The sequence below is a fragment of the Canis lupus genome, chromosome 30 (genome assembly GCF_048164855.1).
Source record: "Canis lupus baileyi chromosome 30, mCanLup2.hap1, whole genome shotgun sequence".
In the NCBI taxonomy this organism is placed as follows: domain Eukaryota; kingdom Metazoa; phylum Chordata; class Mammalia; order Carnivora; family Canidae; genus Canis; species Canis lupus.
This window is the reverse complement of record NC_132867.1, coordinates 19,300,846-19,317,971: the sequence shown is the minus strand read 5'-3', so window position 1 is coordinate 19,317,971 and position 17,126 is coordinate 19,300,846. Positions and strand designations below refer to the sequence as shown.

At 35.0% G+C, this 17,126-nt stretch overlaps 2 long non-coding RNA genes across 3 annotated transcripts in view; one reads left to right on the top strand and one right to left on the bottom strand.

Annotated features, from left to right (window-relative positions):
- LOC140621282 (uncharacterized) overlaps nt 1-2,926 on the bottom strand; it is a 29,058-nt gene extending 26,132 nt beyond the window's left edge. For both annotated transcript variants that reach the window (XR_012021009.1, XR_012021008.1), the window contains exons 1-2: nt 2,817-2,926; nt 375-582 (exon numbers count right to left, since the gene is read on the bottom strand). This is a non-coding gene — a long non-coding RNA (uncharacterized lncRNA). The remainder of the gene's footprint in view (nt 1-374; nt 583-2,816) is intronic.
- On the top strand, nt 2,717-13,513 carry LOC140621283 (uncharacterized). Its single transcript, XR_012021010.1, has 3 exons — nt 2,717-2,801; nt 8,457-8,582; nt 12,739-13,513. It is a non-coding gene; the product is annotated as an uncharacterized lncRNA (long non-coding RNA).
- The last annotated feature ends 3,613 nt before the right edge of the window (nt 13,514-17,126 follow it).

Sequence of the window (17,126 nt, the reverse complement as noted above, 5' to 3'; positions counted from 1 at the left end):
GTTTAACAACCAATTTAGGTCTATCACAAAACTATTTTCAAAACTCATGGAATACATGCACTGCTATGGAAGTTGCTTATATTATCACAGCATCTTCTGACCTTTCCTCCCTCCTACAATCTATTGGGATTATCTAAACTTCCCTGAACCAATGCTATAACTAATTTCTCTGCTACTAGCCCTGAGAGGTTAATCACTATTGGAGGAAAATATATGGTTATGTAGACTCGTGAGAAAACAAATATGTGGACTAACTACAGCCAGAATTTTAGGACCACTAAAATTTATTTTATTGTTTAAGTGTCTCAATCTCTTATTCCCACCAAGACTATATTACAAATATTTACCATGATCCACAATATTTTGATCATTACCTTGCCTCATGCCTTATAGGGAAAATTGGAGCTCTTAGGTGAAATCTATCACAAGAGAAAAACTTCACTAACACTTGAATACATATTTCCTTTCCCTTAGCCTTAGAAGATAAAGTTTACTTGGTGGTTCAGGATAATTTATATCTTCAATACACCCATTTGGCCTCACTCCTTTTTGTCTGTGTTGAAGTACGTTTAAGTCTTTATCCTTAGGAAGACAGGAAAACAAAACAAAATTAAATCTTCCCTTTACCCTCAGCCTCCTCCTAGTACTGTTCTGCCTCTTATTATTCTCATGCAGCTGTTCACAATCTATATTTACATTTATTGATCTCAAGTCTTCACTTCCCCCTAATGCTCTAAACCCTCCAATCTAATGCCAACCCTCATCACTTTACTAAAAATGTTGTTAGAGGCACCAATGTTTACCCACTATAAATTTAGGTTACATTTTCAACTTATGATCTGAGACTTTTTTTTATGCTCTTGGGTCTATTCATTTCATCCTCTGTCTCTCTTTACCCGAACAAATATATTTGTTGGCAATATCTTAGTGAAAATTACTGTGCCTGCCAGTAAAGATTAACCCTAGTTGCTGCCCTCAGAAAATTTATTCTCAGTATCTATGTGGCTCAGTCAGTTAAGTGTCTGACTCTTGATTTCATCTCAGGTCATGATCTCAGTCACAAGATCCAGCCTTGCATTGGGCTCTGTGCTCAGCAAGGGATCTACTTGACATTCTCTCCTTCTCTCTCTCCCCCTCTATCCTTCCCTCCGCTCACATGCATGTGCTCTCCCTCTCTCTCTAAAATAAATAAATAAATAAATCTTTTTTAAAAAGAAAATGTATTTCCTAGGAAGGAAAAACTGTAATTGTAGTAATTTTAAAATATAGTATTAGAGAAGGATGTAATTAACTACAGGATTCAGTAGTGCACCTAGAGAAATTTGCATTTAGTTGGTGACCTAAGGAATAGGAGGGCATGGCTTGAAACATTCTTTTTTATATATATTAAGCCCATACATTCTACATTCAAATTCTCTGACGTTCTCAATCTCTTGCAAGATTGTTAGTCTCATCTTCTAATTACTGGTATTCCTTTAAATCTCAGTTCACTCCTCATCATTCTGTGCCTGGTTTCTTACTTTTATCCTCCTATGGTTTTACCCGTCACTAATTACAGTAACCAGACTGTTACCCAGACTGCCTATTATCTTTCCAACTGGCCAACTTCCTTTAAAAGAAAGGCCAAGGTGCACTTAACTCTTCTTGTCTAGATAAGTTGCAGATAGTCAATGTTCCACAAAGTCCTATATACAATACATACCTATTTCTACATTTTTTCATAATTACCGATTCATTAAACTATTTGTCATCTCAACTGTGAGTTTCTTGAGGGAAAAGATGTATTTTATTTGATTTTGTAGCTTTAAATTTCTTTAAAAGATTTAGTTTATTTATTCATGAGAGACAGAGAGAGAGGGGCAGAGACATAGGCAGAGGGAGAAGCAGGTTCCGAGTGGGGAGCCTGATATAGGACTTGATCCCAGGACCCCAGGATCATGCCTTGAGCTGAAGGCAGATGCTCAACCACCGAGCCATCCAGGTGTCCCATAAATATTTTAAGTGATATCTAAATGTTGGGTACTTCATAAATTTTTCTTACATAAAATAAATTAATATGTGGACAAGCAAGGAATTGGAGAATCCTTTTTGCTAGATACACTTGCAGTTAATTTATAGGCTTGTTTACATGAATAATGTCAGTATTGGTGAATATTTAGAATTTTTAATATAGCTGGAGAATGTGATTGTCTGGAAGTAGACATGAAAAAATAGATTTTGAAAAAAGATCCAGTGTATTTTTAATTTGCAGTAATTCTTGCTGCCTTACAATCTGGGACCATATAGATGGAGGCATCTTTTGCAGTATTTTGGGAAAAGAGGTGAAGGAGGTTGCTTTGGCAGAAAATTAAGTGTTTGATGTCTAGTTAAGTCTTTTAAAATTGTCTCTGACAGGGGATCCCTGGGTGGCGCAGCGGTTTGGCGCCTGCCTTTGGCTCAGGGCGCGATCCTGGAGACCCGGGATCGAATCCCACGTCGGGTTCCCGGTGCATGGAGCCTGCTTCTCTCTCTGCCTGTGTCTCTGCCTCTCTCTCTCTCTCTGTGACTATCGTAAATAAATAAATAAAATTAAAAAAAAAAAAAAAAAAAATTGTCTCTGACAGGAATACTTGTGAAAGCCAAAGTTCTTATTTACAAAACTCTGTTGGGGTTGATGGAGGCAAGTATCAAAGTTTGGTAAACAGAACACAGAGTTCTACCACAAAGCATAGAATAAGAGACAATTTCCTAGCAGGCTGGGAAAGCCTTTCTGGACTTGGGGAGAAGCCTAGAGAGAAAGAATATAAGTGACTGAGAGAGTGGTGAGTGGTTCTTACCCTCCACTGCTCTGGTGATGACACACAGATCATTGGGTAGATATGAATATCCCAGTGTAAAGTGGAATTAGTCCAATTCTCTTGATTGGAATTCTGAGAAGGGAATGTCTTGCAGAGTTTTTCACTGTAACCTGGGAAACGTGAATTAGAGATGGTAACCTTGTGTGGTTTCATGGTAGAGAGTGGAAACTGCTTATGGTCTATAGGAATCATAGCCATTCTTTAGAAAAGAGGTTAAGCCAATATTGTGCTAAAGGACCAGGGTACTGGAATAAATCCATGATTTACTGGAGTTTAGAGCCTTATAACTTCAGTACACAAGGTAACAAGACCAGGACAGTATATGTCTGGACATGCCCATGTATGTAGTGAGAACAGATATTAGTACCCAAAGGAAAATAATACTATAGCAGTGGACTCTGTTGAACTCAAGAAGAGAAGGATATGTTATCCCCTTCACCATAACTCTGGTATTACTTAAATCATGAAATTAGAGTATATTAGCAATGCATCACGATGCTTATAGTTTGTCCATCTATATTATTGCCTGTTTTTTTTCTTCCTATTTTCCTTCCTTTCTTTTTTTCTCTCATAGTATATTACAGTACATTTTAGATGTCATAGCACTGCTTCCTGTTATGGACATTCTGGGAGGCCTCTCATTCAAAATTTGATTCAGATATTGAGACTGAAGACAGCATACACACTCACACACACATCAAAAGCATATGAAAAGTTGGGTGGCTCAGTTGATTAGGTGTCTGACTCCTGGCTTTGGCTCAGGAGGTGATCTCAGGGTCCTGTGTTGGACTCCATGCTCAGCTCAGAGTCTGCTTGTCCCTCTCCCTCCCCTCCTCCCACTGCCTCTACTCTTGTGCTCAATATACATAAATAAATAAATAAATAAATAAATAAATAAATAAAATCTTTTTAAAAAGTGTATGAAAATGTATTAATCACATGATAAGGCATTTGGAAAGAACACATATGTTCTGAGTTGGCCTGGATATGGCTTGAGGGAACAAGGACAAAAGACTAGCTTGTGATTTTTATTGTAACCAGGGATATGGGGGCTGGGGTAGGTTTCCCACCAGTATTCATGGGCTTACATGTTTTGAATCTCCCACCACCACCAAAGAGGAGGTACTTGGGCTTTCTTATCAGTAAACTCAGAAGTGAAACCCAAAAGGAAGAAGTGAGACCCAAAAGGAAGAAGGAGCAGTGAGGCCTAGAAGATATCAGTAGTCAAACATTCCAAAATGGAGATAGGCTTTTTATTACAAAAATTATTATTATTATTTTTATTATTAAAATTATTATTATTATTACTTCACATTTTATACCACAATCAGTCCATGATTAAACCCAACAACAGAAAGAGCTTTAAAAAAATAGCTCTTTCTATCACCCATATTCACTCTATACTCCAATCTTTTCAAGTCTTTCATTTTTTCATGCTTGTTTAAAAAAGTCAGGATCCAAACAAGGTCTACAAGTTGCATTTTTATGTGTCTTAAGCCTATTTTATTCTTGAGTACCCTTTTACCCTTTATATCAATGTCATAGAATTATTACTGATATCAAATGTTTTGTAGAATGCTCCATTAAAAAAAAATCCCTAATTGTTTCATTATGTTGTCATTTAATCTATTCTTTTAATTCCAGTATTTCTGCAAACTGTCAGTTATATCTAGAAGCTTGATTAATTTGGATTCAACTTTGTGGCTAGAATATTATATACTACTTTATTGATAACATCAACTCATGGGAACATGCTACTGTTAGCTCCATTTTCAGTGATGCTAAGATTGACTGATGGGTTCTAGTGGTTAAGTCTGATCTCTCTGTTGCAATTTGAACTATGATCTTCATGTAATCTGTGGGATATAATCTGACATAGTGAAAATATCCAGATTCCCACACTACTCTACCAAGAGTATTCTTGATAAGATTTCCAGTCATCTGGATGTCCCTAAAACAATTGGCAAGTCTTATCTCAGTCATTGCTTAACCAAACCACAGCTTTTGACACAGTTTTCTTCTCTTCTTGTGGCAAATTCTTCACTTGCCTTTCAGAGGACTGTTCCTAATTGAATCTTCTTTTTCCTTTCTGGTCTCTATGCAGATACTTTGCAGGTTTCTCCAGGTCTCCCTAACTCATAAATATTGGAGGATCCTAAAAATTTTTGGAGTCTTTTGTTTTTTGTTTTGCTTTGTTTTTACCTAGAGCAGTGATTCTAAGTGGGAGACAATGGTGCTTCCAGGGAAATTGGCAATATCTGATAACATTTTGGATTGCCACAACTATGGATTGCTCCTAGAATATTGTGGGTAGAGACCAGGGATGTTGATAAAAACCCATGATGAACAGGACACCCTTCCAAAACAAAGATTTATCCAGTTTGCCATATAAGTATTACCAAAGTTGAGAAATCCTGATCTAGACTCACTCTTTTATGATCTAACCAATCACATGGTTTTAATTATTATTAAATTATTTAATTTAATTATTATTTAAATTATTAAAGGCTGATGGCTCTAAAATTTAAATCTCCCTTGGACTCTGACTCATAAATCCACTGTCCACTCTGTGTCTCAACTTAGATGCCTAATAATAATTCTAAGCCTAATATGTACAAAAGAAATTTGATTCCCTCTAAACACACCCCAAGCCTTCTCAAGTTCAGTAAAAGACAATATACTTTAAAGATAAAAAGAAAAAAAGAAAAAAAAAAACAATTTTTGATTCTCTTTCACTTAAATCCATATGCATTCCTTCAGTGTTTCCTATTTGTTCAACCTTCAGAATCAAACCAGTTTTCATCACCATTTCTAGTCTAAGCCATTGTCATAACTTGTTTAGAATATGGCAGTGGTCACCACCTGAGCTCCATCCTTTTGACCTCAAATATATTATTTGAAATGTATCCTCCTCTAACCCACCCGGTACCTTTTAACTCTTCTCAGCTTCTGAGATTCCTGTTATGCTTTTATGTGTTTCATTTATAATGGAACATAGATATGACTTGCCTTTCATATTCATTTATTGAGGGAAGATTTGTATTAATGTATCTGGATACAACAGAATGTCCAATATATAATATATGATTGATAAGTTAGCATTTTCCTTACAATGATTATGAAGGTAAATTCTGCTTCCTAGGGAAAAAAAAGGTTATAAAACATAAAATTAAAGTTTAAAGTAAAAAAAAAGACCCTTCTATTTAGAAAGTGATATGTAAAAAATTAAAAATATTAATTTATTATATTGGGTGAAATTATGGCAAGTTGAATTCAGTATTTACATCTAAATTTAGGGGAAAAATCACCCTATATTTTTTTCTAATTTATTTTAATAGGCTGTTATCAGCAACAAAATATTTTAGAGGCTTTGGATATTTGTAGATGCACTAAACAACATAAAAGTTATAAAGGTTTATTTGTGCTTACCAGTTAAAGCTGATCATGTGTGACTTTAATTAAAAGTGGGAAAATGTGTTTTCTTAATGCTGCAGGGTAATTGGAAAAGATAAGAAGAAAGTTTGATAATGAAATGTGCCCTTTTTCTTACCCAGAGACAAATGCAATATATTATGAATCATATTTTTAATAAGTTTAATTCATTTGAATAGAAAATACAACCTCAGTGCTTCTTTAGTTCCCCAAATACTATTATTTTATGTCCTATTAGATATATTACATTCTGATAATCAGTAATTATTTCTATTACTTGTATAATAGCTGCTCTAATTCACAGTTTATTTTTAAAAATGCAGCTAAAATTCTTCATAATCATTCATTTAAAAGTATACCATTTGACATCTGTGCCTCTAGCAAGCTGCTAAGCTCTAAGCTCTTTTTATACAAATATATTTAGATTTTATAGACTTAATAAAAGAAACACATATTAAAAGATTGATTATAGGTAAAAAGCAGTTTAGAGGCAAATAATATTTAAAGACATCACGTTGAATTATTTCCATTTAAAGTAAACAGATCTTTCATCAAAATGGAATAAATTGGCATGCCCCACTTACTGGTATTTTATTATTTAAGTATATTTCTTCACTGAATGTGAAGTCACTAAGAATTTTAATCTTTGTTTTTTTTCACACATTTTGTTCTTCCTGAGATACATGACTTAGAAAGTATAAGAAATTTATTTTAACTTTACTTGTGAAAACATTGGATAATAAATTTACTGTTCATAGTCTCAAATTAAACTAAATTTTATTACATGAGATATTAGTTTTCTAGTGCTGCCATAACAAAATACCTCAAACCAAGTGACTTAAAACAACAGAAATTTCCTCTCTCACATACCAGGCCAGAAGTCTGAAATTAAAGGGTATGTAATGACGGTTCTCTGAAGGTTCAGAGGGTAACTCTGGTCCTTGCCTCTCTTTAAGATTCTGATGGTTGCCAGCAATACTTGGCATTCTGTGGCATTCTGTGACTCCAGTCTCTGCCATTATCTTCATATGGCCATCTTCCCTGTGTATGTTTCCAAAGTTCCCTCCCCATTTAAGGTCATTGGTCAACTGGATTTAGAGCCTACTCTAAACGAATATAAACTTATCTTTAGGAACATGGGTGACTCAGTTGTTGAGTGTTGGACTCTTGTTTCAGCTCAGGACCTAACCTCAGGGTCGTGAGGTTGAGCCCCATGTCTAGCTCTGTGCTCAGTGAGGAGTCAGCTTGGGATTCTCTCTCTTCCTCTCCCTTTTCCTCTACCCCACCTCTCTTTCTCTCAAAACAAGCAAGCAAACAAACAAACAAATTTATGTTAAGTAATTACAACTACAAGAACTCCATTTCCAAAAAAAGGTGACATTCTGGGGTTCTGGGTAAACATGAGTTCTGGAAAACCTTATTAGATATATGGAGATGCTATTTAATTCAGAATAGTTTTCCTTCTGCTCCCTATCTGAAATTCATGTCTGTCCCACATGAAGAGGTCATTTAGCCTATCCCAATATCCCCCCAAATCTTAACCTAATCCAGCACAGCAGTCTACCCACCCCCTAGGTATTTCCCCCAGGACAGACATTCACCTCTTTTGCAATGCAGATAGGCTGAGAGTTTTCCAAATCATTGAGTTCCAGTTCCTTTTTGATTTGCAGTTTCTTCTATTTTTTAAAAGATTTTATTTATTTATTTATTTATTTATTTATTTATTTATTTGACAGAGAGAGAGAGAGAGAGAGCAAGAGAGAGAGAGTGCACATAAGCAAGGGAGTAGGAAAAGGAGAAGCAGGCTCCCTGATGAGCAGGGAGCCCAATGCAGGGCTTGATCTCAGGACCCTGCAATCATGAACGAGCCAAAGGCATACATTTAACTGACTGAGCCACCCAGGTACCCCATAATAGTTTCTTCTTAAATTCAACCCTTTCTTTTTGCACTTTACTATAAGCAGCAAGGAGTAACCAAGTCACATCTTCTATACTTTGCTTGGAAATCTCAGCTAAAAATCAAACTGGTTATAAGTTCTACTTTTCACCCAATACTAGAACACAATTTAGCCTTTTTTTTGCTATTTATTAAAAAGAGTCGTTTTCCTTTAATGTCTATCAACATGCATCTCATTTCTATGTGAGACATCACCAGAAGCACCTTTAATTTTATACTTCTACCAACAGTCTGTCCCTGACGATGTATGTGTTCTTAAAGATGGATGCTTATTTGCAACTCTCCTCACTTTTTTTTTCTGAGCTCTCAGCAGGATGGCCTTTAATGTCTACGTTTCTACCAACAGTCTTTTTAAGGTAACCTAGGCAATTTTATCATCTACCTCAAAACTCTTCCAGCCCTTACCCATTATCCAATTCCAAAGTCATAAGGCCTTCAACTGATTGGAGGAAAACTACCCATATTATGGAGGGTAATCTATTTTACTTGAAGTCAAGTGATAGTATAATTTTATGTTTTGGAAAAAACTCAAGTCTTCTTCCTGTGTTTCTCCATTATTCTCACTACTACTACACTCACATCTGACACCAGATGTGTGTGAGGTTTCCTTCAGCAAGCACTTTTCTGCAACACCAGACTAGTGTCCTACAATTTAACTCCATTGTGAGACTATTTACCTGGCGAAGGTGTCAGATCCCACAGGTTTAATGAATTTGACCCACAAGGCTGCTCTCACCCCAGTTGTGCTTCTGACCTACTGGCTATAAATGAAGTTCCCATGTGGTTCCCATGAGCCACCCCTCACTCTCAAGTAATTTGCAAGACTAGCTCACAGAATTTAGGAATACACTTACATTTACCAGTTTATTAAAGCATATGGTAGAGGGTAGAGATGAATAGCCCCATGAAGTAATACATAAGGCAATGTCTAGGAGGGTTCCAAGCTCAGGAACTTCTCTTTCTGTGGAATTCAGGTACATCACTCTGCTGGTATAAGGATGTATTTATCAATCTGGAAAGCACTTTTTAGATTTTTATGGAGGCTTTGTCGTGTAGGCCTAATTGATCATTACCTCCATTTCTAGCCTTTCTCCCTTTCCAAGACAATAGAGGTGAGGCTTAAAATTCCTAGCTCCTAATTATGACTTGGTCTTTCCAGGGACCAGCCCTCATCTAGGAGCCATCCAGGAGCCCACCTATAGTTGCTTCATTAGAACAAAGACACTCCAGTCACCCAGGGAATTACAAGGATTATAGGAGCCCTGGATCAAAAACAAAGTAAAAGGGATGCCTGGGTGGCTCAGTGGTTGAGTGTCTGCCTTCAGCTTGGGGTGTGATCCCCAAATCCTGGGATGGAGTCCCACATCAGCCTGCATCTTCCTCTACCTATGTCTCTGCCTTTCTCTCATGAATAAATAAAGTTAAAAAAAAAAAAGGTCAAAGACCAAATATTAGAATAAAAGATATTCCCAGTTCTTTTATCACTTAGGAAATTATAAGAGGCAGGAGCCCTGTGACAGGAACTGGGGGGGCAGAAATCAATAAATACTATTATATCATACCACACCTACAAAATACCTTCATAGCAGCAATCAGATTAGTGATGATTAAATAAATGACTGAATACTGTAGTCTAGCCGTGTGGACACATAAAGTTGGCCATTACACATGATACACAACTTCTGTTATTTATTTTATTTATTTATTAAAGATTTTATTTATACATGGGAGACACACAGAGAGAGAGAGGCAGAGACATAGGCAGAGGGAGAAGCAGGCTCCAGGCAAGGAGCCCAATCCCCAGACTCAATCCCCAGACCCTCGGATCAGACCCTGAGCTGAAGGCAGACACTCAACCGCTGAGCCACCCAGGTGTCCCACAAGTTCTGTTGTTTAAATGTACACATTAAAGCTTTATTGTAAAATGATTCATGTTCAAAATAAGTTTTTGAGAAAAAAACAGAATTTTGTAAGCCACTCATATTGAGGTAAATTTTAAAAATGTTATAAAATTAAAGCTAACGACACAGAATGTATTTACTATTGTGTCTAAAATTGAGGTTATTTGTAACACTACATTCTTTTGTCACCTACACAACTTTGTATCACATTTTAAACTTAATTTACTTTAAACTTAAATTAAATTAAGGCTAAGAATTTTATAAAATGCATTTTGTCCTTAACTTTTATGTTGTTAATGGTCCCAATTTCTGTTTTGCTACTAGAATCATTCCTTTGTTTTAGGATTCGATTCTAGCTAGCTCTAAAGTATTTCAATTATTCTGTTTACAAAATAAACAAAATAAACTCATGAGGGGCTTACATTCCATGACAAACACTGGAAGACTGATGAGTGGTTCTATAATTACTTACTCTACATACATATTCTAACTCTATCCTCTATATCCTATGGGTAAAATAGCATAATATTTTCTGAATCTATAAAATTATAGAAGTTTTAATTTAAAATCAAGCTAGTCAACTAGGAAAACATTTGATAATAGGAAGTTATTCTCTTACTATGGACTCTCATTTCATAGATTTAAAGACACTCTTTTTTACTTAATTCATGTTCATTTGCAAATATAACTTACAAAATAAACAATTTAGCATGACTGAGTTTATGTATGCATTCCAAAGGATAAATATCGTTTGAATCATTTTGTAAGGTGCAAATGAGTGCACAATAAATGGATTTCCTTTTGACCTTGTTACTTTTCTAATTACTGTACCTGAATTGGTCATCCAGGAAGTAAATGATAATCATTTTGCAGGCCAGGTGCCCCCATGCATTACATGAACTGCTTACTGTTTGGCAAGCAAAAGATATGGGATGTGCAGGGAGAGTTTCTAGCAGCATAGCTGGACAGGGACATTAGAGCAGCACTATTGTTGCATTTTAAATGATATAATGAGAAAATAAACGTAAACATAATAAATAAACATAAGGAATCACTAGACCTTGGGATAAATACTCAAGAATTCTCATTATTATTCTGTTCCTTGTGAGTGATTCTGATGATATTATAATGCTTATATCAATATTTTGTTGTTAATAACTTCCATATATTTATGTGGTCTCCTAATCAGAGGAACTAAAACATTCATAAAGAGCAAACATTTATTAAATCCTTTCTAATGTCCTCAAGATGGTGTTAACTCTTATTACAGATATAGAAACAAGGCCTCTGTGTTAAGTGAGAAGGAAATTCATCCTAGTAGTTGTCTAAGTAGTTCCTATGGGAAAAAGAAAACAAAACAAAATGTTTGATTCCTCTGGGAAACCCACTTGACTTAGAATCTTTTTCATTTGGAACAAGTTAACTTACTCCTTTGCCTGTTTCTATACTATAATACGGGAATAGTAATAACATCTATTCTTAAGAAATAATAATGAAATAATTAAGATAATATAAATGAAACATTCTTAATATTGTCTGGCATGAAATACTCGGTAGATATTAGCTTCTAAATGTCAACATTCAGAAAATCTGGTGGCAACCCTCTCGGGTCACTTTCCTCTTCAGGAGCTTTGTAGTATCATTCAATAAGCTCTGCTATCACTCAGTCAACCTTGCTGTGCACCACTCTTCATTTGGTCTACCTCCTCATTCTTTGAAGTGCTGTGACCAAGAACCACAGGCAATAAAAGAAAATAATTCCAGTCACTTGCTGACACTATCCACAATATAAATACATGAATGATTTAAAAACAAATTTGCAAACAGATTGAACCAACCTGTGATATTAACTGATAAATATTAACAAATGGTGTTTCCACTCATGTAGGCATTATGAGCTTCATTTTTGTGACAGGAATATTTCTGCCAATTAATAAAAAATAAGTGTCAGAGTAGAGTGGTGTAGAGAGATGCAAAAGGAATGCATATACCTTTGAACTAATCCTAGCATGAAATTCATGTTAGCCTCAAAGAAGTTGCATGCTCAGATCCACCCTGCAGGATATACAACAAGAGAACAGCTGGTTACCTACAAGGACTAAAACTGACAACCACTGAGCAACACAACTCTGGCAAAAATATAGATAATATGCAAAGGGAACCCTGATTAAAACTCAATTTATAGTTTCAGAATGATTGCAAATACTACTCCATGGAAGGGAAACAAAAGTCTAATTTTCTTAACTAGACTTTCAAAATAATTTCATAATTATGCATTTACTCATTTACTTGATGTATTAATAGGAAGAAAGTGTCATGGATAAAAAAAATAAATATTTATAGATTACCTAACAAATACAAAAATGATTAAAAATAAATCAAATTAGACACATTTTGTCAAAATCTAGAAAGAAATATCACATTTTTGACCCTCAAGATGCTCTGGATTTCCAGATGTTTACCAATTTTTTTGCCTTCTAGCCTTAAAAATAATTGAAATGTCTATAGTTTATCATTCAGTAGATAACTAGCTGCTTTTTTTTTATTACTCAAATTGTTAGGGTGAATCATGTGATAAAATATCTTGTTGACTACTTGCTTTTCTTTTCAGCTGATTGTGTTGGTGCTGTCAAGTCTTCAGTTAGCAAACTATGAAGAAGCAAGAGGACCTCTTTGCAAACTCTAATTCCTAAACAAAGGCCTTGTATAAAAAGAAAGCTCAATGCTCTTCTGTTACTGAGAACATTGGTAGTCAAAACTATTTCCATGATGTCAGTTCAGCTCCATGTAAAGCAAAACATTTAATTAATTACATAAAAAATTTCTTTTCCCATATAGATATCCCTCATTTCAGGACTGAAGGTGTATGGTGAAACTTCACTTTGTGTTTTGCAATCACCAAAAACTTTTGAGTACCCTTTCTACATTTATGGAAAGAATGATCTGTCCCCATGTGTTCTGAAATACACACCAGAAAGTACTTTTAGCCTTCTCTTGTACTAGATCATAAGCACTGTGGCCTGGCTCCTTTTATCAGGCTGATGGGTAAGATTTTGATTTAGAAGTAAGACGAGTTCATTCCAGCAAGGGTAGGGTCAGAGACCTGTCTTTCAACTCAGCAATGACAGAGGCAGAATTGGTGCTATTTGATCCCAGGCCTGATTGCTGCTCTCAATAGCTACAGCAAAAATGTCTTTGGGGTTGCAGTGGAGTATTCTTGGATGGTCAGGGGTAAAGCCTAATCTTATGTCTTCCTGGAGATAAGGTAGACTACATAACATCTTTCAATGTTTCTTTTTCCCTTAAACTAGATCAGATCTTATTGCTTGTAACTAAGTACTGGATAGAGTAAATGGACATGGAGTCATCAAATATATCATTCTCATTGTGCCTGGCAAAATGTAATGTTCAGAGACTGGTTTTATTTCTCCAAGTTTCATAGCCAGGTAGGAATACAGCCTATGTTTTTCAAATGTAAACATTGTGCGCACATGATTTTTTTAAAAATCCAGATTCTTTTAAATATCTGAAAATATGGGTATTTTAGTAAATACTCCAAAGGAAAACAACTATGTGATTCTATTTTGTCTTATCAACATAGTTAAAATTGATCAAAAAATAAATTCTTTTGTGGGATTAGAGTGACAGAGAAAGAAACCCATCACATCTTATGCCAATGAAAGCTCCTCAGATTTTTAATCATTTGTTACAAAAAGAACTGGCTAGATTTGCTTAACTATCAACTCAATAGACAGATAAGGGGCAAAGCAAGGCAGGGAGTGCTATCTACTTTCCATTACTCTCTGGGCCTTTTAAAAACTATTATAGTAAAGCGATATGAAAAAATGTTTCCTTTGGGTCCACAGTTACTACACTTTAAACCTATTATTTCTTTAAAGAGAAATGATAAACTGCAGGAAATTATTTATAGGCTCAGATCGTCCTTCTCTATAATATGTGACTTGCTCCCCTGACCTGAAGGTCGGTTGTCTTGGGTCTTTTTAAAGCTATGGATGAATGAATTTTTGAGCTAAGAATCATATTATGGTAAGCATCTTTCTCCTTGAATACTTTTCATTCAGCTCTCAGCTCTCTAAATCAGGATGTATTAGATTAGAAATGCTTTAGAAATTCTCAAAGGTTATAACTGCATATGTGAAGAAAAATGATCTTAAAGATAGCTAAGGACTAAGCCACATATCAAAACCAACACTTGCACTGCTCTGAGAAGCAAAATGGCTGCCCCCGCACTCTATAGAGCAAGTAATATAACTCACAGGGGAGACACGATTAAAGAAATCACATATATCATGAGCATAGAAGTCCAAAATGTCCTCTTAGGGTTGCTCAGAAGTATATATTGTAGGAATTTATTCTTGAGATTTAAGTCACAAAAGAAATGTAGATTTTTATCTCTTAAATTTATAAAGCATAGTTCATATTTATACATGTGTAATATTCATGCTTATTTATTTCTTTTTAAAAAGTTATTTCCTTTACAAATATTTATCACGGCATGAATGCTCAAATTGCTATGTCAGCAGCAAGGGCGTCTAGGTGAAATGATACAGACAAAGATCTATCACTTATGGATCTTATATCTTAGTGAGAAGGAGAAAAAAATGGAAAGTAATAATTATTCTACTAAATTTTCAGAAAAAGGTAAGAGAGAAATGCACAAAAGGACACCTAAAATAGGCTATTGTATTTAAGAAGAGCTTCAAACCAGATATATTTGAACTAAAGCCTAAGTCATCAGTCAGATTTTGCTAGATGAAGGAATGAGAAAAATGTTTCAGGAAAAAAAGTATATTTAAATTGGACCTGACATTAGCAAATCTTGAAATTCGGTAATCGATTTTGTAACATGCCAAGTCACATGCCTTTTGTCTGCCCTGGTTTATTTCCTATCATTTATTTTATTGTAGTAACTCAATTTACATTTTCCCTTTCAATATTTCTAAAATCCTGTCACTTTTCCCTTCCCATTGCCATTGCTTATAATTAAGACTTTATGATTTCCTGTTGCGATTACTGCATTAACCTTTCTTTTTTTTGTTTTTTTAATTTATTTATGATAGTCACACAGAAAGAGAGAGAGAGGCAGAGACACAGGTGGAGGGAGGCAGGCTCCATGCACCAGGTGGGATTTGATCTCGGGTCTCCAGGATCACACCCTGGGCCAAAGGCAGGCGCTGAACCGCTGTGCCACCCAGGGATCCCTGCATTAACCTTTCTAATTGTTCTCGCTGATCTGGGCTGTCTGTTCCCAGTTCCCCACTCTCTTCATCCTAGACTTAGCTCTCACACTGAAGCTAGTGACAATATTTTTAAAATTTATGTAATCAATATCCTCCATTACTTAAAAATCTCTTATTGTCAATCTATTAAAAGTATTTGGTTAGAATTTGAAGACCATAATACAAAGCTCTTGGCCATGTTTTGTGACCACCAAAAAGCTTTGAACACCTTTTCTCCATTTGAGAAATTAGCAAGGCTCTTTATGATGTGGTCTTTCCTGCCTTCTTACCCAGTACCATCTTATAAACTCCCTCTTTGTTCCAACAATAAAAAAACAATTTTAGTAATCCCTTAAAATGCTGTGCTTTGCTTAGAGGGTTTCCTATGGACTACATTTCCTTGTATCCATCCTCATCCCATCTCTTCCTGAAAAAAGTTTATGTGCCTGTTTATATATAGTTGCTATTTACTCCACTAATTATGGATATATTTATTTGCCCTGTCTCTGTACTATACCTTGATCCTGCTCATTTCATCCTTTTTCATAGTATTTATATATGTCTCTGCCAGTTCAAACTGTGTTCATTGAGCACAGAACCATTCTCAATACTTGTATCCTACGTGGAGAATTCTATAGAAGTGTGGGCACTCAATAAATAATGGTAAAATGAATGACTTTAATATTTCACATTGTCTCAATTATTTTCTAAAACTAAGACTATGAATTCTAAAGACAATATTTCAAATTTTCAATGATAATGTTTTCTGTTTTGATTATCATAATTATTTATAATTAAAAAGGATACATATCATAAATATATATATTTTATTCTTATAGTAATTTTTAATGATGTCACCAAACATATGCACACTTTCCCAATAAGTATGAGTTTCTTTTTAATGTGTGTATTGGACTTTTGAAATATCATTTGAAACAAACTAAAATGCATTGGATACTGTTCACAAATATGATTCAAGCATATCAGTTTATAGACCATGCTCAGCATGTACACAACTAAATTGTTAAATAATTTATACCAGCAGCTAGGTGGTGAAAATAACTGGGAAATGAAGACTGTTTTCCCATTCAGATTGCATCTACTGTGGCAGAGAAAAGAACTGTTGATGCAAGGATCTGGTAATATTTCCTTTTCCACTTATAATTCCTTCCCTCCACCCCCCACATTTTTCTATTCCTTTCTTAGTTCTTGCTTCTAAATGCAAGAAAAATTCATCCTCAAAACAGTAGCTAAGGCTTTTATAATCTTAGAAATGCTTTGTAATATATAAAACAAAGTCCTACATATGTATCTATAAATCTATATTATATATGTATATACATGTACACACGAAAATATATATATTTCATGAAACAAGAAGGTATCTCACTAATAATTTGCTCAAACTCTTTAGTTACAGTACTTTTGTCACAAATCATATCATCGGTATTTGTTCATTGAATTTCCTAGGCTTATAGACACTGTTCCAACTAAATTAGAACTATCTATTTCTAATACCTGTTTGAAGGATTCTGATCCTACTTAGCCGATTCCCAAGCTCTGTTCAGAAAATACTTATCCACTTGATATTCAGAAAACCTTCTCTGGGGAAGTTAGTCTGTCTTCAGTTCGTAGGGTAATGTGAAGGGCACTAAAGAAAATACTCTGGGGAAAAGTAAAAAAAATAAATCGTAGATTTCTTTTACCATTTCTTTTACCATTGTGCTTTTAAGCACAATGGAGTAATAGGGTCTAAACT